Source organism: Phyllobates terribilis, unplaced genomic scaffold, assembly GCF_046119375.1.
Source record: "Phyllobates terribilis strain yellow unplaced genomic scaffold, ASM4611937v1 Scaffold_1__5_contigs__length_1240528914, whole genome shotgun sequence".
In the NCBI taxonomy this organism is placed as follows: Eukaryota; Metazoa; Chordata; class Amphibia; order Anura; family Dendrobatidae; genus Phyllobates; species Phyllobates terribilis.
Window position 1 is genome coordinate 780,569,590 of NW_027362761.1, and position 25,081 is coordinate 780,594,670.

Sequence of the window (25,081 nt, forward strand, 5' to 3'; positions counted from 1 at the left end):
AACATGCCCTTACACCTTAAGCAATCATCATTTCACCCACACTTGTGAAAAGAGTGTGGTCACATTCTGTTACAGAAGCATTGGTGAGTTGTATTGTTAAAAAATCAATAGCAATTTTATCTTCTGTCTTTAGCAGAAGGTGATCACCAGTCCCCAGGTATGTGGCTGTGTGGGAAAGGTTTTATCTTTTTTGTCATGGAAGGTGTAATCAGAGTAAAATGTCTCCTGTCATGCTCCTGGGTTTGAACCCTTGAGCCTGTGTTTTGTGGTCGGCTTTTCTGTCCCCTGAGCCATAGCAGACTGTTTTGTTATTCTGGCTGCAGTCTGTTTAGCATAACACAGGTGTTTTCATTTTTCTGCCCTATCACCTTTCTGATGCAGTTTTATATTCTGTCCCCTGCTGGCATTTCACCCGCTGTATGCAATCTCAGAAACAATGCCCTTTGAAAATTGCACTTTTTTGTGTAAGACTAATTTTATTAATTGACATGATATGTTTATTTCTGCTATTTGGTTTCGTTTTATTACATTGCATTATGTTTGTCCAATACGAACGTTCAGTCAGAATGTCTATGTGTCAATTAGTTCTTTGTAAATGATCAATTCCTGTTCTAAGAGCTCTCCTTATTTTTGTCCTGCAATAAAAATACATGAAAAAAATTATAAGTTATCATCTGGAAATCGAATATGTTATCTGAACTTGATAATCTCTGACAGTGATAAGGTATTAGATATAATAAGGTGGTGTACGCTATAAACATCATGAGTTCACTAAGAACTGTACAAGACATACCGAATCACATACAAGCGTGCAGCATGGATGACTCTTGTACAGTTCTTAAAAAGTGTAATGTTCAAATGGCATTGTTTCTAAGATTGCATACAGCGAGTGGAATAAGTATTGAACACATAACCAATTTTCTAAGTAAATATAATAAACTATAGTTCAATAACAGATCCTGTATGAAGATTCAAGAGATCTCACCACCCAGTGGTTAACAGCAGTATTACAAGCTTTTCCTTTTGTCTTTCTTTTTTTTCTTGTTATTTGGGTTGTGTGAAGCTTTACGAACACAGAATCTCATGAAACCATCACATTTTCTATCCACTGGTTTAAGCTGTAACTAAATCTTATTTTTTAAATATCTGGCATGTTTTAATATACTGTAAGGGTCACATCATTATGAACCAGATGAAATATGACTTTTTTACAAATTAATAAAAGTACAGACTGTTTTATAGGTTAGATACTGACCAGATTTTAGTGGTATACTTAACATTATTTACACGGACTTGTTGACCTCAGTTGTTGCAATGGTTTGCAGGATTAAGGTACAGGTGGAAACTTCATCCACAGTGGTGGACAGAATAATAATATAAAGGCTCTTTACAGTCCTATAGCTCATCATAATGCACAATTCCACCTACTTTGAAGCTGAAAGTGGCCCCCTTACCTCTTGAGACTAGTGTGGAACCAATGGTATGTCCATCCCTGATTATCCTTGTGATTTATTTAAGGTGTTGATATCTTTCTTGTCCTCTATATAATAGAGTAATCTATTAAGTTGTCATATATATCTTAGTGTATGTGCACACATTGAGTATTTTTTGTGCAGAAATTGGATCTCTTGGCAGGAAAATGCAGCCTCGAAAACGTTGTGATTTTGCCGCATTTTTTGCCTGCATTTTTTTAGTACAGAGATTTGACATGCTGCAGATTTTTTTCTGCACCAAATCTGCAAGTCAAAAATACTCTCCGTGTGCATGACACTTTAGGTTTCTCATTCACTTTGCTCACATCCTCAGGTTTTGCTAGCAAATCTGCATGGCAAGTCTGCACCAAATCTGCAAATGTGCACACAGCCTTATATGTCTATATGCTGATTTTATTGTATGTATTAAATGGTTACAATAGATTTTTTTTAATGGAGGTAGTTTAAGTGTTTTTTTCTGTATTCATTGTTTTGAAAAAAATATCCCTGGCCCCAAAAAACAATTTACTGTGTATTATTATTATTATTATTATTATTATTATTATTATTATTGTTGCTATTATTAATACATAAAATTTAACATATTTGGGCAGAAGCCTGTTTTAAAGGGAATGTGTGGTCAGAACATGACCTATTGTTTAAATCAGGTGCTAAATGTATTGTTAAAAAATTCTTTATTATGTAATAAAAATTAAATATCCTGAACTTCCCACACCTTACACTGATTTTTTTAGGTGTTAACAGGAAATCTATAGTGTGGGGTTTCCACTCACTTAGCTGCATCGGGAGGCAAAACAGGAAGCGTTTCTGTTTTAAATGTCCATGTCAGTTTATTACCTCATAAACTATCAAGCAGCAAAAGGAAAACAAATAGCCTTCAGTGCAGGCAAAACAAAGAAAACAGCCCTTTAGGCAAAGTCTCTGGTTAGCCAGTCCTGTGGTCACACAGGCTGGATAGCATCCAGTGCACTGGCTCAGTCTGGAGATAACAACACAGAGGAGGCCTTCTCCCTCCATAAACAGACCATGTGTCAAACAACGAACTCCACTTTAACCTCTTAACCACACCCAGAGGTGAGATATGTGGGCAGCCAGTCCCACCCGTCTCTCAGGCTGCTCATAAAACCTGGGCCCAGATGCACCAAACAATCCTCTTAGTGCTTATGTGCACTAGATGTCACGGGTGTGTCAGAAGTGACAGACAGTAGTCGCCCTGCAGTTGGTTGCAGGAGGTCTCTACGTTTGGCATTACAGACCTCTTCTTAGAGGCTACCTTCCTCTGGATAATTAACTCCCTGGTCTTGGTGTATAAATACCTGCTGTGTACAGAGGCAGGTGCCGGCTATATTCATTTCTCCTTGTGAGACTTCAGCAAGAGCAGTTCTTCCTCCTCTCTGATGTTTGAGGACCTGTGCGCATTTGTCTGGAGTCGTCTAAAAGCTAAGCGATTCCCCCGTTTGTCCTTCCTTTTTGTCTTTAGAGTTCAATGGAGATCGACTAGTGCTTATCTCCTCCCTTCCCATGCCTGAGTCTAACGCCAGAGAATGACAGGGCGAGGAACGCGTGCGGCGATTGGTTAAGAGACAATATAAGGTCGATAGTTGAGACAGTGTGATACTAGACCAGAATAGGCGGTCTCCACTCCCCCCTTTCCCTAGTGTCTGGGCTCCCTTTCCCTCCCCCCTCTGTGTTGCACTAAGTCTTTCCCACACCTTGTGTGACATTATCGCCGGCCGAGCACATTTTGAAAGAAAAAAAAAAGAAAACTAACACTTTGGTTTTTTTTCCTCTGTGTTTTTGGGCCTGGACATTTTTTTCCTTTCTCCCTTGGTATGGGTTCAGTTGCAGAGCGGCTGCACAGGCTGTCTCTGGAGATGAATGACCTCCGCCGTGAGGTACAGCAGCAGCATCAGCGGCTACAGGTCGCCAATGTGGGGGTCTCTGCAGGTAGGCCTGTCTAGCCTGAACCCAAAGTTGCCCTCCCGGACAGGTTTTCAGGAGGTAGGGAAAAGTTTTTTGTATTCAAGGAGGCTTGCAAACTGTATTTTAAACTTCATTCTTATTGCTCCAGAAATGAGGAGCAATGGGTTGGAATTGTGATCTCTCTACTGCAGGGAGATCCTCAGTCATGCACGTTTTCGTTACCGCCGGACTCGATTTGTCTCCAGTCTGTGGAGAGTTTTCTTGGGGCTCGTGGAATTTCCCTGTAAAATCCACGATGATCGGGAATTTATTTCTCTAGATTTCATTGTTGAAAAATAACAAACTAAATGTTAAATGCCGACCCCTGATCCATTGCTGGCATGTCTTCTGCTGCATACGACCACTACAAGCAATCATTGGGCTCAATGGGTCTATACCAACTATTTTGATATCACTGCTGAGTCCAGTGACTGGCTGCAGCAGTCACATAGACCAATTAGGAGCAACTGTATCACATCGTGGCCACTACAATTAATCACTGGTTTCAGCAGTTTTATGTGGACTACCTTGGTATCACTGAAGACCCTAGTGATTGACTGCAGTGGTCATGTGCGCTGTAGTTGTGATATCAATGCTGCAGCGAGCAAACGAGGGCAGTGGTAGAGTGAAGGTGCTGGTTAAGGGATCAGAGAGTAAATTTCTATATATTATATTTCTAAATTGGAAGGCCATAGGGTAAAAAACCGAATTCTTCTAAAATCTGTTTAATCGATGCGTTCTAATTCACTAAATAAGATCTCAAATACAAAAGTCACATGTAATATTAAATACCTCACTCTTTATTGTTTTAATTTGAATTTGATTTAATTATTTTTTTGTTTAGAAATATAGTATTTTCGCATGTAGTTCTGTAAAATTCATGTTTGCCGCCTTTTAATGATCTAAAATATTTTTAAGCAGCAAACAAAAGAACCATAAAACAAAACTGGCGCTTTTTACTGTGCATGTAAAATGTGTAGATGTATGTATTTAGATAAGTCTTTGTAACTGACTACACATGAAGCAACATGTATAGCAAAACACTAGGACATTTGCATAATTGTTTTTAGAATTCTTGGCAGTTGGCATCAACCACGACATTTCTCTATGCCAGCACCACTGAAAGCCGGTACATATGCCATTTGAAGTGCCATATGCCATAGAAAATGATAGTTTTCCCTTCACTTGCATGCTGCTTTCTGTTATCACAAAATCAGATTAGGATCAGAATAATTAATCTTGCAAAGAGATATATAATACAAAGACGAAATAGAAATGCTATTTACATCATATTTCAAAAATCTTTATGTTGTAGGTAATGATATAAAGGTGTCATAAATGACACTGATCATCACAGGATAGTATTGTATTGCTATTCTCTACAAAGTAGTTTAATAAATATAAATGTGCAGTCCTAGCCAAAATTCCTCTAAAGGTCATATAGGACTCGAATGTGACAATATAATGATTTTGAATCTTTTTTGGAGGATAAGCACATAGAAAAAAAGTATATGCACTGTACATAAATCCATGCTCACATAGCAAATGTGAACTGCACATCAATGGACGTGTCCAAAACAGAAATTTCAAGAAGACAATGGTGTAAAGTGGTTCGATAGAAAGGTGCTTTTGTGAATATATATCTATGAGCGGTGCTACTCTGGAAGATCTCCATTGGTCCAATACTCTTATAAATTTAGAATTCTCGGCAGGGTGGCTCAGTGGTTAGCAACACTGGGGTCCTGGGTTCAAATCCCACCAAGGCCAACATCTGCAAGGAGTTTGTATGTTCTCCTCGTGTTTGTGTGGGTTTCCCCCGGTTCTCCAGTTTCCTCACACACTACAAAGACATACTGATAGGGAATCTAGATTGTGAGCCCCAATGGGGACAGTGCCGATAATGTCTGTAAAGCGCTGTGGATTAAGGGCGCTATATAAGTGAGTAAAATAAATAAAAAAATAAATACTTTCTATCTTCCCAGGACACAAGCTCTTCTTTCATAGATGATACATCTTGTCAGCCTTCATCCAAATGGTAAGTTTCCTTTTTAATTAGATAAAAAGTTTTGCTGCAGTAGTAAATGATTATTAAAAAATATTTGGTAGGTTTCCAAAGAAGGACTTAAAGAGAATCTGTCACCCCCCCTGGGCGATATCAGACCTCTATTATGGCCATACAGGGTATAGAAAAATAAATCTATACTTACCTGTATGGCCCATAGCAGAGGTTTGATTGCAGAGAAAAGCACTTTAATCAATTCTTTTTCCACAGGCTTGGTGTCCGGGGGACGCAAAGCAATCCCGCCTATGTGCTTATTATTCCCCTAAATCCCCGCCTCTCTGCTTAATTATCATATCCCCCCCTCCCCTGCACGTCACAGGGCCCTGTGACCGGCCCTGTGACGTGCACTGTGCTCCCTGACTTCCGCGCATGTGCAAAGCACCACGCTTTGATTCATTCTGGCCCCGTCTACCTGTGCTCTAAGCCGGTGTCGGGGAGTCACTGTCACTTTCCGGCACCTGAGCAATAGAAACCTGCGGCGCAGAGCACAGGTAGACAGGGCCGGGATGAAGCAAAGTGCGCTCTATAAATATGGCCTAAATAGAAAAGAAACATAAAAGAAACAATACTTTTCATACTTCATATAGACAGTCACAACAGAGTTATTATTTAACTCCCACTCAGGTCTTCTCCTCAACACACTTCCCTCCAGTGATTACATAACTTTATGTTGTTAATCAGAGAGTCAGATCCACTTACTCATATGGACATGATTCGCTTGTACCATGCTACATAGGAGTCTTTTCTTGCTCTCTCCGGCAACAAAGACAATGGCCCTACTACTGGCCATTCCAATAGTCTTCCCCTATAACTATGCCTCACTATCTCTGACCCATTTCATACCTTTATAGACAGATTGACTGCAGCACTTACACTAAATTGTGGACTGATCAACCTCAGCAGTTAATCTAAATTATGGACTGACTGGCGGCACCGTGAACACTAGACACTAGACTGTAGACTTATAGGAGGCAGCATTTACACTGGGCATTTGTAAGGTGCCCCAGTGAGGTAGTCGTGGGCGAGCTGTGGCCCCTGCTCGCTCTGGCACCCTACAGACAATGTGTGTCCTCCCTCTAATGGGCTGCGGTGTATGTGGTGCTCTCCACTTGCTTCAGACCATCCGGTCACGGCTGTCTCCAGGCATTTCCCTTCTGGGACCAGGGCAGCAATAAATTCAGAGGACACGAGGTTCTTAACCATAACTAGGACTTTACTCGGGGAAGAGGAATATGTACAATATTTATAGGCAGATATAATGCATAAGGCCCAACGGGTTGTTATCTCTCTCACAGGTACTGGAAAAAACTTCAGCCCTGCTTCCCTCTTTAAGTGAAGCATCTCTGTTGCTCTATTTTCTAGCCCTAGAGAATCTTCCTCACCAGTGACAGTATATCCGGATCCTACTTCACCCCACGTCCTAGCCTTGAGTCCTAGCTTCTTCTGCAGCCTGCAGACAGAATATGCCCAGGGTCCTCAATACCTCTGTTGAGTTTCTCTGGCCAGCTAAGGGGACTCTTGCATAGGGAATCTTCGCTCTGGTGATACTACTGTTTGGGGTACGGGGCTCCCATCTGCCTTAGCAGCCACTATACTTAGGCTGCCCGTACGGTTCTCTGCTCAAACTCTCACTGAACTCTTTCTGGAAACCCACCACAGGTTTCATAAAGTGCCCACCCTCTATGGTCTGTCCTCACACACAATTAACCCTTCACTGTCATACATGTCTGCAATCCTACTGACAAACTTAACTTGACATCTGCACCCGGGACTGTGGCATCTTGTGGCTGGTTACCAATGCGACAGTCCACAAGGAATTACATCAGAAACAAAGCTTTACACATTCTGTGCTCGATCATGGCACTAGGTTTCCCCCTACACTACTGGCTGGATTATCACAGCTAACCCCTTAACTGGACCTAACTGCAGCTCAGAGAGATCTAACTACCGGGAACATTCTCTTTTAACACTTTCAGTGCCATAGGGAAGCTACGTCCTTCCCCACTAATACACATTAAAAAAAATGTATAAATAATTGTGGGTGCCACCAATTTGTTCAACCAATTGTCTTCACCTAGTTTAATCCAAAGCTGTCTAACATATCTGAAAAGTCAACTATTTTTTTACAGATCTTTTTGATATAAAGAGATTACCATTTAGAAAGGTCTTATCTGAGATCCTATCTGTTAGGGGAGTAGGGATGGAGTATTCATCCAGGAAGGTCAGTATGTTTGAAATAAATCCAATTAGGCCCAAAAAGTTTAATAGCAGGTTAGTATCTAACATCCATAGATTTCCCTAGGGGAGTAGAGTTTAACATCCGTAGACTGCCACGGATTTCTAAGAGGGGGTCTATATTTAATACAGTTATGCCATGGTGGTTATCCGAGTGCAGGAGATGTGTCCACATAATCACTTCCAGGAGCTCGGCCTCACTGCTTCTGTAGTAACAGCCAGTACTGGTGCCAGCACCATCCCTGGCTATTTAACCTTCTAGGTGCCTCAATCAATAGTGATTGTGGCATTTTGAAGGTTGTGTGCAGATCTACGGGAGTCACAGGACCCATTAGCACTGGGATATAACTGAAAAGAATTAGTGGAGATACAAAGTGTGGACTGGCCCCATATTAACTTCTTACTGACAGTTGACAAACATGTACAGTACAGACCAAAAGTTTGGACACACCTTCTCATTTAAAGATTTTTCTGTATTTTCATGACTATGAAAATTGTACATTCACACCGAAGGCATCAAAACTATGAATTAACACATGTGGAATTATATACTTAACAAAAAAGTGTGAAACAACTGAAAATATGTCTTATATTCTAGGTTCTTCAAAGTAGCCACCTTTTGCTTTGATGACTGCTTTGCACACTCTTGGCATTCTATTGATGAGCTTCAAGAACAGCATGAGGAAGACCCCTTGGATCATTTCTGACTCTCAGGTCACTGCTGTCAACAATCTTGTCAGAGGTATTACGCCACTTTTACGGACACACAATAAAACATACAAAAACGAAACCAAAATGGATTTTCCTGGGAAATATGTTAAGGAACATCCTTTCCAGGGTAATGACTTGCATATAAGGCAAAATAAATAACCAAAATCAAAATTGCTCCTCTACACCTTGGGCCATGTTCACATGTAGCATTTTTGATGCGTTTTTGCATTTTCGCATTGCTTTCAACCTTGACAAATGCATTCACCAGGAAATGACATTTTAACATTTTACAACCTTATCTGGCCATGTGGTGTGTGAAACATCATCAGACACATCCTGTTTCAATTATGAAGGAGGGATTATGAAACTCACAAACACTATTTTTACAGCCTTACTATTCTTAAAGGGCCAGCAGTCTGCTATGCTTTGTTGCTCCTATACTGTTGTTGCATATGCAGTGACTGAAAGGGTTGCCAAAAATTTGGACGCACCCCACTACCCCTTTGAAGAGACATAGAGGAGGGTCTCAGAAAAAAATGTTCCCATTTAAAAGGAGTGGGTCTCCTATAGTGGTAATGCCCATGTTGTGACTGCAAGGACTGCCAAAATTTGGGAAAAACCCCACTAAGAATTTAAATACACATAGAGCAGGGCCACAGTAACACAAATTCCCATTACAAAAGAGAGAGTCTGCTATACAGTTATAGGGTATGCAGTGAGTGAAACGGCTGACCAAATTTAGGAAAAACCCCACTAAGAATTTAAAGACACATAGAGCAGGGCCACAGTAATGACACATTCCCATTAGAAAGGAGAGAGTCTGCTATACAGTTATAGGGTATCCAGTGAGTCCAACGGCTGATCAATTTTAGGAAAAACCCCACTAAGAATTTAAAGACACATAGAGCAGGGCCACAGTAACAAGTACGACATGTTCCCATTAGAAAGGAGAGAGTCTGCTATACAGTTATAGGGTATGTGACGCGCCCCCTGGGCCAGTGCTGTTTGGGGATTACCCGGAGCCGGATCTGATGGGGGTTGTAGTCTCCGAGTGGTGGCGACCCGGTCCGTGCCCAGGGTGTCAAACTCAGTGTGTGGCAGTCTTTACAGATGTTATTAGTTGTTCTTAGTGTCGACTACGCCACCCGTTGATTTGCGGTCAAAAGGCCGCCGCTGCAGCAGGGTCCGCTGAGGCTGGTGGTATATGTGCAGCTGTGGTAGTATAACCCCCAACGGGAGGGGTATAGCCTCAGGGGGTCAGGTGTAGAGGATGGTGGTAGTGGTGGTGCAGTGTGGATGGTAAGAAGACTCAGAGTCGGGCTGTGCAGTTCAGGGTTTTTACTTACTGCTGTTCTGTTGGTCACTCTGGCCTTGAGTGACCGCCCGAGCCGTGCTGCGTCCACCAGGTCCTGGACTCGGCCAACCCCCAAGCAATTCTGGAGCGTGGTCCTGAGCTCCCTTTCTGACTGTCCTCTCTACTGGCCGTTCCCACCAGGGGTCCACTTATGTCCGGCTCCCTCGGGTCTCCTGTTGGGTGAACCTTCTTTGGCTTCCCTGACCCTATGCTCGGTGTGCCTTCTTAGTGGACTTGGTGAGGGGCTGCTCCACATGTAATGTCGCAGCCTCCGGTTCTTAGTTGAGGGTAGTTTCTCTCCTCCACTAATTTGGGATCCGGTTCCCTTGCGTGCCAACCCTTCACCCTTCTGGTTGTATACTGGGTTCTTGGGGTTCCTTCTTCTCCCCCTCTGGGTCCTTCTCTTCTCCTCTCTCTCTTCTCTCTGCAGGCGCTCCTGGACCTCTCTCAGGACTGACTGACCCTCTACAGAAGACTGACCCTCTACAGAAGACTGACCCTGATCTAAGATGGTGCCCACCTTATATACTCCCTCTATGTGTGAGCTCAGGTGACCAGCACCCAATGAGCTCCTAGCCTTACCCAGACTGCTCCCCCTATCTGCCCCTACACTACTGGGATGTTCCACCCCCCTCCCACTCCAGCCAGGGACAGACACTGTCGTACCTGCACATATACTGGTGGGAGTACCGTCGGTCTGTCCCCCGGAAATGGGATGTATGTAGTGCATGCAGCCTACTAGCTCAGTTCCACACTCCATCCTTACCCGGGAGTGGAATACCACACCTCTGGCTTGAGGTGTAATACCCCTGTAGCAGCCGAGTCCTCAGGGTGCTACATTCCCCCCTGGTAAATCACAGCACGTCCTCGGGCTGTAAGAGAATAAAACATCCATAAACATACAATTTTTTTCATAACAACATAAACATATAAACATTATATATATATTTCTGCAGCATAAAACTTTTTCATAATAAACATTCTTGTAAACTTTCTTGTTCCTCCGGCCACGGTGTAACTTGTGACCGGGTAAAGTGCGACAGTCTCTTGTAGAATAACACAGCTTTCCTATAAAACCAGTAGGGGGCGCCTTAAAAAGCGCAACTATATACAAGGGGAAATATGGCCGCTCTCAGTCCTCGGCCAGGTATTAGGAAAGGAATGACCGCTCTCAGTCCTCGGTCAGTGGGAATAGGGACACACGGGTTTCAGTTCAATTTGCTGGTCCCAACGGGGACTATATTTTAACTAGCAGCAGTAACAGTTCTTATACCCTGACGGGTAACTATGTACAGTCTCTTTACCGTACTTTAATGACGGCGTACTCCTGCTCCTCCTTCAGACCCGTCCGGGTCCTCTTGCTCCTCTTCACACCGTAGCTCCTCCTCCGTCAGCCGGTGTACATGGAGGGCGTAGGGTCCTTTGGCACACTTGTGCCGGGTGAACGTGACCTCGTCCCCTACATATAGGTCACGACCTCTGTGTCCCTCCGGCAGATGGGACTCCACGTCTCTTCTGGTCACAAAGACGTCGCCGGGGGTGTGGTGATCCCTGGTGAAGCCCCACCCGTGCTGCAATTGAAACTTAATCACAGTCCCGGTGGTACGGGGACCATGAGCTGCACGGGGGTCTCTCCTGGTCCTGCTCTTCTGCCCTGCGCTCTGTTCCTGCAGCCGCTGCTCACGGACCCGCCTCTCCCTCCGTTCTTGCTCGAAGACTGCCAACTGCTGGCGGCAGAACTCCACACGCTCCGCTGCGGCTGCCCGAGTTTCCTGAGTGAACCCCATGAGGTCTCCTCCGGTGGGGTCCCACTCGAACTGCGCTTCTTCCAGCGAGAGCGGGGTCCTCTTAACGGGCTTCGGAGCCGGAATCAGGGGCTCGCACAGGGGCCTTGCTTTTTGGAGTTCCAGTTGGTAGTACTCCGGTGGCCATCTAAAGGGCTGCCCATCCGGGCACGTATGCTGGGCAAATAGGTCTTCACCCAGGTGTGGCGCTGTGGATGTTGAGGGCGCGGTGGTGGTAGCGGCGCCCGGGTTCGCCAGGCCTTGCGACCAGGCCTGGGGTACCCTGAACGTAAAGGGCACCGTGAAGACGGCGGCGCCCGGGGTTACTTGGCCCAGCGACCAGGCCGGTGGCTCAGTGGAGGTAGAGGGCGCTGTTGGTACTGCGGCGCCCGGGGGTACTAGACCTTGTGACCAGGCCGGTGGTGTTTCCTGCTTTGCCGCGCTCAGGGTTGAGGCGCGTGACGTCACAGGGGTCGCGGCCGCGGCTTCTGCTTGAGGCCTTGTCTGGAGCGGTGACGATGCAGTGACGGGCACGGCAGGGGGAATTTCGGGCTCTGCGACGGGGAGCTGGGGCAAGCACGCGGTTTCTCGGCTCGGGGTAGTGACGTCCCCTTTACCTGCCTCCATCTGTTCAGCTCCCTCTTCGGCGCCGTCTCCTGCCTTCACTCCTCCTGCACCATCCTCAGAGGCGGTCTGTCTCCTCGTCTCGGGTGGCGTGCTTCGCTGGCGGGTTCTTGCCTGCAGGGCCATCTCTCGGCTCCACTCCGTCAGCGTCTCTCGCTGCACCTGGGCCATCCTCCATGCGAGGCGCTCCAGTGCGGTCTGCGCACACTCCCGGTCTCGGGGGAGCTGTGCCAGGATCTCCACTAAGCCTAGTGGGGTTGTTGCTTGCAGCAGGCTCCTGACCACAGGGTCGGTGCTGCCTGACTCTCCTTCCATCTCCGGGTACGACTTCTCCGGAGTCCTCTCCAGACTTCTTGTCTCTGGGTGCGCTCTCTCCAGACTCCTCCAGGCTGCACCCATCTTCGCTCTCTTGTTCTGTCTCCGCCCACATTGAAGGTGGTCCCGGGGCAACTTTGTGATTGTCAGTTCCAGGGGCAGTTCTCTCACGCTGATGGACATCTCTAGCATCACAGTCTCCGTTGGTGGGGGCGGTTTCCGCTTTTGGCGCCATTCCTTTACCTGGCCCACGATGGGAGGTGACCTCTTGCCACCCTCTGGCACGCCCATAATGACGTCCGCTCTTCCAAGGCGGGAAATCTTCTGGAAATGGCGGGAATCGTCTCCCAGTGGCGGGAAACTCCGTGGATGGCGGGAAAAAGCTGCAGATGGCGGGCAACCGGCGGGAAACGATCCGTGATGGCGTCCCATGGCGGGGACCCTCTGGAACCGGCGGGAGACTTCTTCTTGAGGTAAATTTGAACTTTTCTTCAGGCACGCAGTACCCGGTGGTTGCGGGCACGAAATCCTGCCGACTACGCCAAAATTGACGCGCCCCCTGGGCCAGTGCTGTTTGGGGATTACCCGGAGCCGGATCTGATGGGGGTTGTAGTCTCCGAGTGGCGGCGACCCGGTCCGTGCCCAGGGTGTCAAACTCAGTGTGTGGCAGTCTTTACAGATGTTATTAGTTGTTCTTAGTGTCGACTACGCCACCCGTTGATTTGCGGTCAAAAGGCCGCCGCTGCAGCAGGGTCCGCTGAGGCTGATGGTATATGTGCAGCTGTGGTAGTATAACCCCCAACGGGAGGGGTATAGCCTCAGGGGGTCAGGTGTAGAGGATGGTGGTAGTGGTGGTGCAGTGTGGATGGTAAGAAGACTCAGAGTCGGGCTGTGCAGTTCAGGGTTTTTACTTACTGCTGTTCTGTTGGTCACTCTGGCCTTGAGTGACCGCCCGAGCCGTGCTGCGTCCACCAGGTCCTGGACTCGGCCAACCCCCAAGCAATTCTGGAGCGTGGTCCTGAGCTCCCTTTCTGACTGTCCTCTCTACTGGCCGTTCCCACCAGGGGTCCACTTATGTCCGGCTCCCTCGGGTCTCCTGTTGGGTGAACCTTCTTTGGCTTCCCTGACCCTATGCTCGGTGTGCCTTCTTAGTGGACTTGGTGAGGGGCTGCTCCACATGTAATGTTGCAGCCTCCGGTTCTTAGTTGAGGGTAGTTTCTCTCCTCCACTAATTTGGGATCCGGTTCCCTTGCGTGCCAACCCTTCACCCTTCTGGTTGTATACTGGGTTCTTGGGGTTCCTTCTTCTCCCCCTCTGGGTCCTTCTCTTCTCCTCTCTCTCTTCTCTCTGCAGGCGCTCCTGGACCTCTCTCAGGACTGACTGACCCTCTACAGAAGACTGACCCTCTACAGAAGACTGACCCTGATCTAAGATGGTGCCCACCTTATATACTCCCTCTATGTGTGAGCTCAGGTGACCAGCACCCAATGAGCTCCTAGCCTTACCCAGACTGCTCCCCCTATCTGCCCCTACACTACTGGGATGTTCCACCCCCCTCCCACTCCAGCCAGGGACAGACACTGTCGTACCTGCACATATACTGGTGGGAGTACCGTCGGTCTGTCCCCCGGAAATGGGATGTATGTAGTGCATGCAGCCTACTAGCTCAGTTCCACACTCCATCCTTACCCGGGAGTGGAATACCACACCTCTGGCTTGAGGTGTAATACCCCTGTAGCAGCCGAGTCCTCAGGGTGCTACATATGCAGTGAGTCCAACGGCTGCCAAAATGTAGGAAAAACCCCACTAACAATTTAAACACACATAGAGCGGGGTCACAGTAACGACATGCTCCCATTAGAAAGGAAAGGTTCTACTATACAGTTATAGGCTATGCAGTGAGTCCAAAGGCTGCCAAAATTTAGGAAAAACCCCACTAACAATTTAAACACACATAGAGCTTGGCCACAGGAACAACATGTTCCCAATAGAAAGGAGAAGGTCTGCTATAGAGTTATAGGGCATGCAGTGAGTCCAACGGCTGCCAAAATTTAGGAAAAACCTCTCTAACAATTTAAACACACATAGAGTTGGGCCACAGTAATAACATGTTCCCATTAGAAAGAAGAGGGTCTGCTATCCAGTTATTGGGTATGCAGTGGGTCCAACGGCTGCCAAAATTAGGAAAAACCCCACTAACAATTTAAACACACATAGAGCTGGGCCACAGTAACGACATGTTCCCATTAGAAAGGAGAGAGTCTGCTATACAGTTATAGGGTATGCAGTGAGTCCAACTGCTGCCAAAATTTAGGAAAAACCCCACTAACAATTTAAAGACACATAGAGCTGGGCTACAGTAACGAGTACGACATGTTCCCATTAAAAAGGAGTGGGTATCCCATATTGTTTGCCTATGGAGTGAATGCAACGGCTGCCAAAAATTTGGATTAACTTCAATGTCCCTTGCAAGAGACAAAGAGGTCGGAGGGCCTCCTGAAAACAATGTTCCCATTATTAGGAAGTCGGTCTCCCATACTGTTTGCCTATGCAGTGAACGCTAAGGCAGCCAAAAATTTGGAGAAACTCCAATGCCCACTGCAAGAGATGTAGAGGTCGGAGGTCCTCCTGAAAACAATGTTCCCATTATTAGGAAGTGGGTCTCCCATACTGTTAGCCTATGCAGTGAATGCAACGGCTGCCAAAAATTTTGAGGAACACAATGCCCCTTGCAAGAGACGTAGAGGTCGGAGGGCCTCCTGAAAACAATGTTCCCATTATTAGGAAGTGCGTCTCCCATACTGTTTGCCTATGCAGTGAATGCAAAGGCTGCAAACAATTTGGAGGAACTCCAATGCCCCTTGCAAGATACGTAGAGATCGGAGGGACTCCTGAAAACAATGTTCCCATTATTAGGAAGTGGGTTTCCCATATTGTTTGCCTATGCAGTGAATGCAACAGCTGCCAAAAATTTGGAGGAACTCCAATGTCCGTTGCAAGAGACGTAGATATGATGATATGGTAGATATGATGGTGAAATGGAGAAGGATGTGGAGGATGAGGAGAAGGAGGAGGACAAGAGCAAATAGACAAAATCAGGAAGCGTATACCCATGTCTGGGTGTGAAGACAAAGGTGCATGGGAATAGAGTTAGACCTCCCAAAAAATACACTGTATTTGAGTTTATGTTACGCTGCTATCATTTGGTGGTGTTGAGAAGTCTGGCCAAATCCAGCCTTTGTTAATTTTTATAAGACTCAGCCTGTCAGCATTTTCAGTTGACAGGCGGATACGCCTATTGGTTATAATTCCACCAGCAGCACTAAAATCCCACTCTGACAAAACACTAGCGGGAGGGCAGGCCAGGACCTCCAAGGCATATAGAGCCAGTACATGCCACGAGTCCAGCTTGCATACCCAATAATTATAAGGCACAGAGGAATCACAGAGGACGTTGGTACGGTCGGCAAGGTACTCCCTCACCATCTTCGAAACTTTTCCCTCGTTGGGAGAGTACCCCACGCCTCAGGGCCTGTGCGATGGGAGGGTCTGAGAAAACTGTCCCAGAACTTTGACAGTGTTCCCCTGCCTCTGCTGGATTACATTTGTGTCTCTCTCGCCTGTACTCCTTGGTTGTCCAACGAACTGTGATTTCTGCCGCCAGCATTTTCAGATGGGAATTTTGTAAATAATTCCGCAACAAGGGCCTTCTTGTACTGTACCATTTTATTAGGCCTGTCCTGCAAGGGAATAAGAGACAGAAAATTCTCGTAAAGTGGGTCTAGAAGTGTCACCAACCAGTAATAACTGTCTCCCAAAACTTGGACAACGCGAGGGTCACGGAAAGGGCAACGTAACATAAACTGAGCCATGTATGCCAGACTGCTAACAGGCAAGACTTCCATGCACTTACCAAGCGGACTACTGACCATGCTCTCCTTCCCATCCTGCTCCTTCTCCTCCTCATCCTCCCTGTCCTCAGGCCATGCACGCTGAACAGACGATATGACAGTTGTACAGATAGTACCATCTAAAGCGCAGGAAACTAGCTCCTGTTCTTCATCCTCCTCCACCTCCTCTTCCTCATTGACACCCAATCCACGTTGGGATGAGATGAGGCTGGGCTGTGTGGAATCACCCTGTATGGTTCCTTGCTCCATCTCATCGTGCTCCGCCTGCAATGCATCCTCTTTAATTGTGAGCAGAGAGCGTTTCAGAAGACAGAGAAGTGGGATGGTGACGCTAATTATGGGGTCATCCCCACTCACCATCTTGGTGGAGTCCTCAAAGTTTTGGAGGATGGTGCATATGTCTGACATCAATGTCCACTCTTGAGGTCTTATGTGTGAAGTATGAACTGAATACCGACGGCCTTGCTGATACTGGTAGTCAACAACTGCCCTCTTCTGCTCACAAACAACATCTGCAATGTAAAGATCCAACGCGTGGGGACATCACAGGTCAGTTGGTGAGCTGGAAGCTGCAAATGCTGCTAAAGCACGGCAAGGGTGGCAGAAGCTGTAGCTGAATTTCTAAAATGGACACACAGGCGGCGTACTTTGACAAGCAGATCTGACAGATCCGGATAGGTTTTGAGAAACTACTGAACCACGAGGTTAAGCACATGGGCAAGGCATGGTACGTGTCTGAGCTCGCCTCGCCTCAGAGCCACCACCAGGTTCCGGTCATTGTCACACACGACCCTGCCTGGCTGTAGGGTCAGCGGTGTCAGCCACAGATATACTTGCTCTTTCAGAGCTGTCCCACAACTCTTCAGCATTGTGCGGTTTGTCACCTAAGCATATTAGCTTCAGCACAGCCTGTTTCCGCTTGGCCGAGGCAGTGCTGCAGTGCTTCCAGCTTGGAACTGATATTGTCTTTTTGGAGATGGGGTCTGAAGAGGAGGAGGAGGTGCAGAAGCTGTAGAATGTGGGGGCAACCCTGATTGACCCAGGGCCCGCAATTCTCGGCATCGGGAGGACGTGTTTCGTCCCAAGGTCCACTATATTAACCCAGCGTTCCATCAGCGAGATGTACCGTCACTGCCTACAAGCACTTGTCCACGTGTGCGTGGTTAGGTGAACTTTACATGTGCTCATGTAATATGGGGACGGCACCCCGGGAGAAATAGTGGCGGCTGGGGACCGAGTACCGAGGGATGGCTGCCGCCATCAGGTTGCGGAAAGCTTCCGTCTCCACGAACCTAAAAGGCAACATTTCGAGCACAAGCATTTGCGAAATGTGTGAATTTAGCAGTGTGGTCTGTGGAGCGATGGCTGCATATTTGTGCTTGCGCTCCAAGGACTGGGGCAGGGAAAACTGAACGCTGTGCTGGGACAAGAATGTGGATGTGCTTGCTGATGGTGCTAGTTGAGAGTGTGCAATGACACGTGCAGGGCAGGAGGCATCTTGGTATGCGCCAAGGACAGGGGATTGGCATGCACCTACAAAAGGGGAAGAAGCTGGTGGAACCCCCAAACACTGTTTCTTGACCCTGGGGTTTGACCCACTTAGTAGGGTGCTTTGCTGCCATGTGCCTGATCATGCTGGTGGTGGTCAGGCTGCTAGTTTTGCTACCCCTGCTGATGCTGGCCTGGCAGGTGGTGGAAATGGCCTTTTTGAGGTTATTTGCAGAGTCTTTAAAACAACAACCAGACTCAGGAAGACCTAATAGTTGTACTGGCAACTTCCGTCGTGTTAGCGTTATGAGGAGCGCTTTCCGCCTTCAGTCTGCGGCCACCACACTGCTTCTTCCTGCCTGCTGTGGTGCTACGCCTCCCTCCCCCCTGTGTGCTGCTGTCCTCACTCTGTATTTCCCCCTGCCAGGTTGGGTCAGTTACTGTATCATCCACCACCTCATCTTACACTTCAGCACCCTGGATCACCTCCTGATTTTCTGGCAACTGTTTCTCATCATCATCATCCACCTCTTGTGACAGTAATTGCACTTTCCTACAGTTGCCGTCATGTGACCGTGGCTGCTCCAATATTTGGGTATCGCTACACGTGTTCTCCTCTTGACTCACTTGAAGCTGGCTGGGCGAGAGGCCCGAATCTACAAATGGAAAAGTGAACAGCTCTTCTGAGTGTCCAAGTGAAGGATCAGTTGTCTCCAGGCAGTCGGCATGGTGGGAGGAAGGAGGATCAGGGTGAGGAATATGCGGTCCAGACTCACGGCTACTGAGACTTGACCATGTGGAAGACAGGGTGGTGGTGGTGGCAAAGTGACTGAAGCATTATCTCCTATACAACCAATAACCTTTTGACACTACTCTGCGTTCAATAGTGGTGTACTGCGGTCCCCTATTAATTGGGACAGGAAGGTTGAGCGAGAAGATGTGGGTGTTTGTCGTGGCACAATTTCAGCTTGCCCACGGCCTCGGCCTCTGCATGTACCATCATCACCATCACCATCATCCAGTTCCCCGACCCTTGCCACGTGCCTTGCACATTTTAAATGGAGAACAATATCTTCCACGCTAACAACAAATGACTGAATTTGGAGCGAACTTATATGTGATCCGTGTGACGGACAAACCACAGTTTTAAATACCTGACCTGTAGGTAACTATTTTGAACAGCAATCTGGTGTCAATTGCTTCATTGACATACTGAAACAAATTTTTAATGGAGGCGAGAAGTGGCAGTATTTTCTGAAAACGTATATGTGATCCGTGTGACAGAGAAAACACAGTTTTAAATACCTGACCTGTACGTAACTATTTTGAACAGCAATCTGGTGTCAATTGCTTCATTGACACACTGAAACAAATTTTTAATGGAGGCCAGAAGTGGCAGTATTTTCTGAAAACGTATATGTGATCCGTGTGACGGAGAAAACACAGTTTTAAATACCTGGCCTGTAGGTAACTATTTTGAACAGCAAACCGGTGTCAAAAACTTTGCTGACACTGAAAAAAAAATGTAATGGAGGCCAGAAATGGCAGTATTTTCTGAAAACGTATATGTGAGCCGTGTGATGGAGAAAACAGTTTTAAATAGCTGGATTTTTAGCGCTGTAATATGGAAAGGACCTGGCTGTATTCTGCAGTGCCAACAAGCAAATGGCGCAGAAAAACGGTGTTCTCTGGATTGCTTTTTAAACAGATAATGAGGATTAAGATCCAAAAAAAAATTATTCCTGGCCCCTGAGACCTGGGCCTTTGTCTAGAAATATCTAACAGCAGCAGAATGCAGAACTGGAATGGAGCCTCTTGTGCTATATACAGTGCCTGCCTGATATCTCTGCAGATTGATTAGTCCTCAGAAGGACTGTTTGCTGAGATGGATATGTGTCTCTAATATAGTTTGGCACACCTACACTAACTAGAAACAAGCAAATCTCTCCCTAGCTCAGCAGCAGCTCTCCCTATACTGTCTGATTCCGGAGTGACTGTGACGAGCATGGCGGCGCCAGGTATGATATAGACCTGATGACGCTGTGCAGCCAGCTAATCACTGTAATGCCACAACCAACATGGCTGCAGCATTACAGTGAGTGGCAGGCAATCCCTTCATGTTCATTGGCTCTCTAAAGAGCGCCAAACATGCAGGGAAGAGACCCGAGCTCCTGCCGAGCAACCCCGGAAATACTCGGCGAGCGCCGAGCATGTCGAGCAGTGAGATGCTAGGGAGAGCACCGAGCAGTAGCAAACATGCTCGCTCATCACTAGTTATGTCTACAAATATCTGTAATTATTACAGCAGCAGACAGGATGTTCAATGGACCCTCTTGTGCTTTATGCACTGCAGTCTGCCACATACACTGCCTTCCTGCCTAACTCCTGCCTAACACTGATTATATGCATCTGGATTAGTCCTCAGAAGGACTGTTTGTTCAGATGGATATATATTATATATACAGTATATAGTTCAGCGAAACATTTGTGGTGTCAACATGCTCTCTACATCTCTACTTAAATCCATTGAAGGATGTAGTTGGTAAAATGGGGTTACTTTGGGGGCTTTTGAGGGGTTGTTCTGGCACCTCAGGAGCTATACCAATGTGATATACTGAGCTTTGAATTATGCCCTAAAAAGGTGTTTTATAGCACACATTGGGGATTTGCATACTCAACAGATATTGTTCTACATATGATGAGTTCCATTTTCTCCTATTACCCCCTGATAAAAAATAAAAATTTGGGGCTTAAACAATATTTTAACTGTTAAAAAATAACTTTTTGGTTTCACATTTGAGTGTCATAAACTCCTGTAAAGCATTTGTGGGTACAAAATGCTCTCTACACTCCTCTCTTCGAATAATTCTTTGAGGGACATAGTATCCAAAATGGAGTCACTTGTGAGGGATTTCTGCTGTTTCGGCACCTCAGGGGTTCTGCAAAAGCGAGGAGTCTGCAAACTATTCCAACCAAAGTTTCACTACTAAAGACAAATAGAGCACCTCTCCTTCCAAACCCTGCCACGTGCCGAGACTATACTTTCCATCCACATATGGAGGATTGCTACTTTTAGAGAAAGTGCATAACAAATTGAGCCCTTCAATTTTCCTGTTACTTTTTGTGAAAATGAAAAAGCTGGGACTAAAATAACATCTTATTAAAAAAATAAAAATTCTAAGCTTTTCCTTTTAAAAATTAAATTTTTAAGCTGTTAGACAGCTGCGACACATGCAGTGATTGCTTGTTTGCTAGGCAATCCATGCATGTGTCGCAGCTGTCTAACAGCCGCAAGACATGCAGCCGCAGCATCTCGAACACTGCTTTTGAGCACGCCGAAGATACTCGGTTAGGACCCGATCACTCTCGGTTAAAGGGTTAACCGAGCACGTTCGCTCACCACTATTTACTACCTGTGAAGCACCTGAAGAGCTAACAAACATTATGAATGCAGTTTTGAATATCTGAAGGTGTACAATATTTTAAAATGGGGTCTTGTTTGAGTTTTTTCTGACATATAGGACCCGTAGAGTCACTTAAATGGAAAGTGGTCCCTACAAAAATATATTTTGTAAATATCATTGAAAAAATGATGGCTCTTGGACTGAGGTAGAGAAGAAATTATATTCTATGAAATCCGAATGTACGCTGTCAATAGACTTTTCATTATTTGTTAAAATAGCTCCAAAGGTGTTTGTTTGTTTTTATGTAGTGTAAAGGTCTTTAGGATATCAATCTATAGTTTTGAATGACAAGGGAGAGGTTAAGGGTAAAATTTGGTTGAAAGCCAAGTTTTGTTAGAGTTTCTCATGTAGTCCCAACAAACAGAGTCAAAGGCTTTTTTAGCATTTGTTCACAAATAATACCAAAGGTGTTTGATTTTTTTGTGTAGAGTAAAGATCTATTGGAGATTGATTGAAAGAGTCCACAATCTGCGCTGTACTTGCCTTCTTTAGGTATTTTTTTGATAGGATATGCCATAAATGTTCAATAGATGCAGGTTACACAGCTGGAACCCACATTTATCTCAAGAATGGGGCCTTTACTTGTACCACCAGGAACAGAGAGGTTGCATTTTATGTCCAGCCCTCTCCATTAACTTCATTAGGAGGTGCAAAAATTGTCAAGCCAGCATGGCAGGGGGATCTCCTTCTTTCACGGTATTTATGGCATATCCTGTGAAAATGCTATTAATTTCCAAGTTGGAAATACCTTATCAAAGTGGGTTTATGTTATATTTTTTAAAAATATGCATTTTTGTTCAAAATAGAAAAATAACAATTTTTTAAGCAGACTTCTGCATACCGTCTGTACTGATTCTCCAGATTGCCAATAGTCATGTGAGTCCACCTCCGATCCTATTGTCTTGTAGTGTGCGCTGACATGCTATCCATAGTGAAAATACATCTAGTGACTATCGCCAAACTGTAGCTGACGCAGTGATGTTTAAGTGATAGGTCAACCATTTGCTAGCTGTACTGCTCTGTCCATATTGACATATCATCACTATGGAAGTCTAATCTGCATGCACAGAGGAGTAAAAGGTGGGACAACACACAAGACTGGCAGTGAAGGGTCCACAGTAAAATCAGGAAAGTAAGTATGGATCACAGTTTATTATTGTTGTACTTTGAGTCTAAATGCGGAGAAAAAGTGACAGAAAAATGTGGCATGTGTATAAATTATGTATCTCATGAAAGTGCACAAACTCACTTCCATTTTTTCCATAAAATTTTTTATTAATATATATTATGTAATGGATGAGGATCTATGGTTATTTTTTAATTATTTCTTTCTTTATGCCATACTTTAGGGACCAAGAAACACATGAAAGAGAAGCAATCATGGGTTCTAAAGTCATACTGTATATCGTAGAGGACAAATAAAATGTCATTATGTAAAATGTGATTTAGTGTTTGAATAATACATAAACCTTTCTTCTGAGAAACAAAGCATCTTTATGGCTTCAAAAGTGACCGTTTATCAGTGAAATAACATCTGTCAACCAACATCTCAACAATGCAGTTTCTTAACTGGCTCTTTGGGGAATATCCTTCATGTTATGTCTTTTTTAGAGGTATACACATGAGAAGAAGTTAAGAATGAAAAAGGGTTTCATTAAGCTACTTCTGAACATGGAATTTGTATGTTTTCTAATGTCATTATCATTATTATCTTTGATTATGCAAATAAATGTTGGGTCTTATTCATAGACCGCACTTGAATTTTGATAGCAAAGGAACTAGAGATAAGACGGTTAGTTGTATTATGATTTATTCAGGTTCAGGAAGAAATAAATATGCCACAATGAACTGGAAATAAAGAGATATCTAGTAGCAAAAGGAGCATGACTTGAGAAAAATAAAATAAGGAAATACCATTAAATTAAAAATAAAAGCTAGTTTATTAATGGTTAAGACATGAGCGGCTTTTTAATTCTCTGATCTCCATACAATTCTGCAACGGATATTCATTCATTTGGTATTTAAAGGGTTGGGTTTAATAGGAGACAACATAACATGATCTTTATGCTGGATTATGATTATCTCCCTTCCCTGGTTCTGTAATTGGAAGTTACATCAGGAGGTATTGGTAATGATATAATCTCTCTGAAACATTTCAGGCCCAAATCATTTATTTTGCCATTTCTTAGTGGTGGCAAAGAGGTGACTTCGATATGACATTACTTTATGATTAGTTGAGGTCTGACCTCTAGGACCATCATTAATTCATAGTGATCAGAGCACTTCATCCTCTTCTAGGTGTTTCCATCACAGAGGTGTTCCAGGCCACCCAGTTGTGCTAGAAACCGGAACCATCCTCATTCATTTGAATAGACTTGTGCTTCAGTTGTTTGAACAGATAGTTAAGCTGACATTTGCAACTTGTGATAGCAAATATGTATGTGCAGAAATCTGGTAGCACCTATGGCAACTTACAGGTCACAATTCAACTGCATTAACTATCTGTCACAATGCTGTTGTCTGACAACCCAGGACCAGGGGCTCCTACCCTGTCCCTAACACTAGATTCACCCTATCTATCCTTGTTCCCCAGGTTACTTCAGATGGTGAAGATGCTGGAGCCACCTACCTTGCTGTTCTCCTGAATCAGTCCTTGTACAGTACAGACCAAACGTTTGGACACACCTTCTCATTTACAGATTTTTCTGTATTTTCATGACTATGAAAATTGTACATTCTCACTGAAGGCATCAAAACTATGAATTAACACATGTGGAATTATATACTTAAAAAAGTGTGAAACAACTGAAAATATGTCTTATATTCTAGGTTCTTCAAAGTAGCCACCTTTTGCTTTGATGACTGCTTTGCACACTCTTGGCATTCTCTTGATGAGCTTCAAGAGGTAGTCATCGGAAATGGTCTTCCAACAATCTTGAAGGAGTTCCCAAAGATGCTTAGAACTTGTTGGCCCTTTTGCCTTCACTCTGCGGTCCAGCTCAGCCCAAACCATCTCGATTGGGTTCAGGTCTGGTGACTGTGGAGGCCAGGTCATCTGGCGTAGCACCCCATCACTCTTCTTCTTGGTCAAATAGCCCTTACACAGTCTGGAGGTGTGTTTTTTGTGGTCATTGTCCTGTTGAAAAATAAATGATGGTCCAACTAAACGCAAACCAGATGGAATAGTGTGGCGCCCTGCTGCGCATTGGTGCCACAGATCCCAGAGGGGTGCATGGACGAATTCCTCCACAAGAGGCCCTCATAGCATTCACACACCTCCACCTTCCACCTCAGAGCAGCAGAGGGAGCACAGATAGGGATATAAAAAGGGAAGGTGGAGCTAGGCAGTTCAGTCTGAAGTCTGGAGTCGCAGTCTAGGGTCAGTCTGCTGCAGCCGGAGAGGTTGTCAGGTCAGTTTAGACTCAGTGAGCTCAGATTATTGAGCCTAGGGCGTGCCGACGCCAAAAGAGCGGCGAAGCACAGTGTGCCCGCTGCAGTGTGAAGCCTAGTGAGGGCCCCGAGCATGGCCGAAGGAGAGTGGAAAGAGAGCAACATAGAGGGGCTGAGGAGCTTAACCAGCTCACCCCAAAACCATTTACCGGACACCGGGTCTGCGCCTACAGGGGGCCTATATCCCCAGCAGGAATAACCGGAACCCCCGGCGAACTATATGTCCCA

At 45.4% G+C, this 25,081-nt stretch overlaps 1 long non-coding RNA gene across 1 annotated transcript; it reads left to right on the plus strand.

The window, feature by feature from the left end:
* The first annotated feature begins 1,347 nt into the window (after positions 1-1,347).
* On the plus strand, positions 1,348-23,249 carry LOC141171221 (uncharacterized). The gene is made up of 4 exons (XR_012252326.1): positions 1,348-1,480; positions 5,438-5,490; positions 8,351-8,494; positions 22,753-23,249. It is a non-coding gene; the product is annotated as an uncharacterized lncRNA (long non-coding RNA).
* The last annotated feature ends 1,832 nt before the right edge of the window (positions 23,250-25,081 follow it).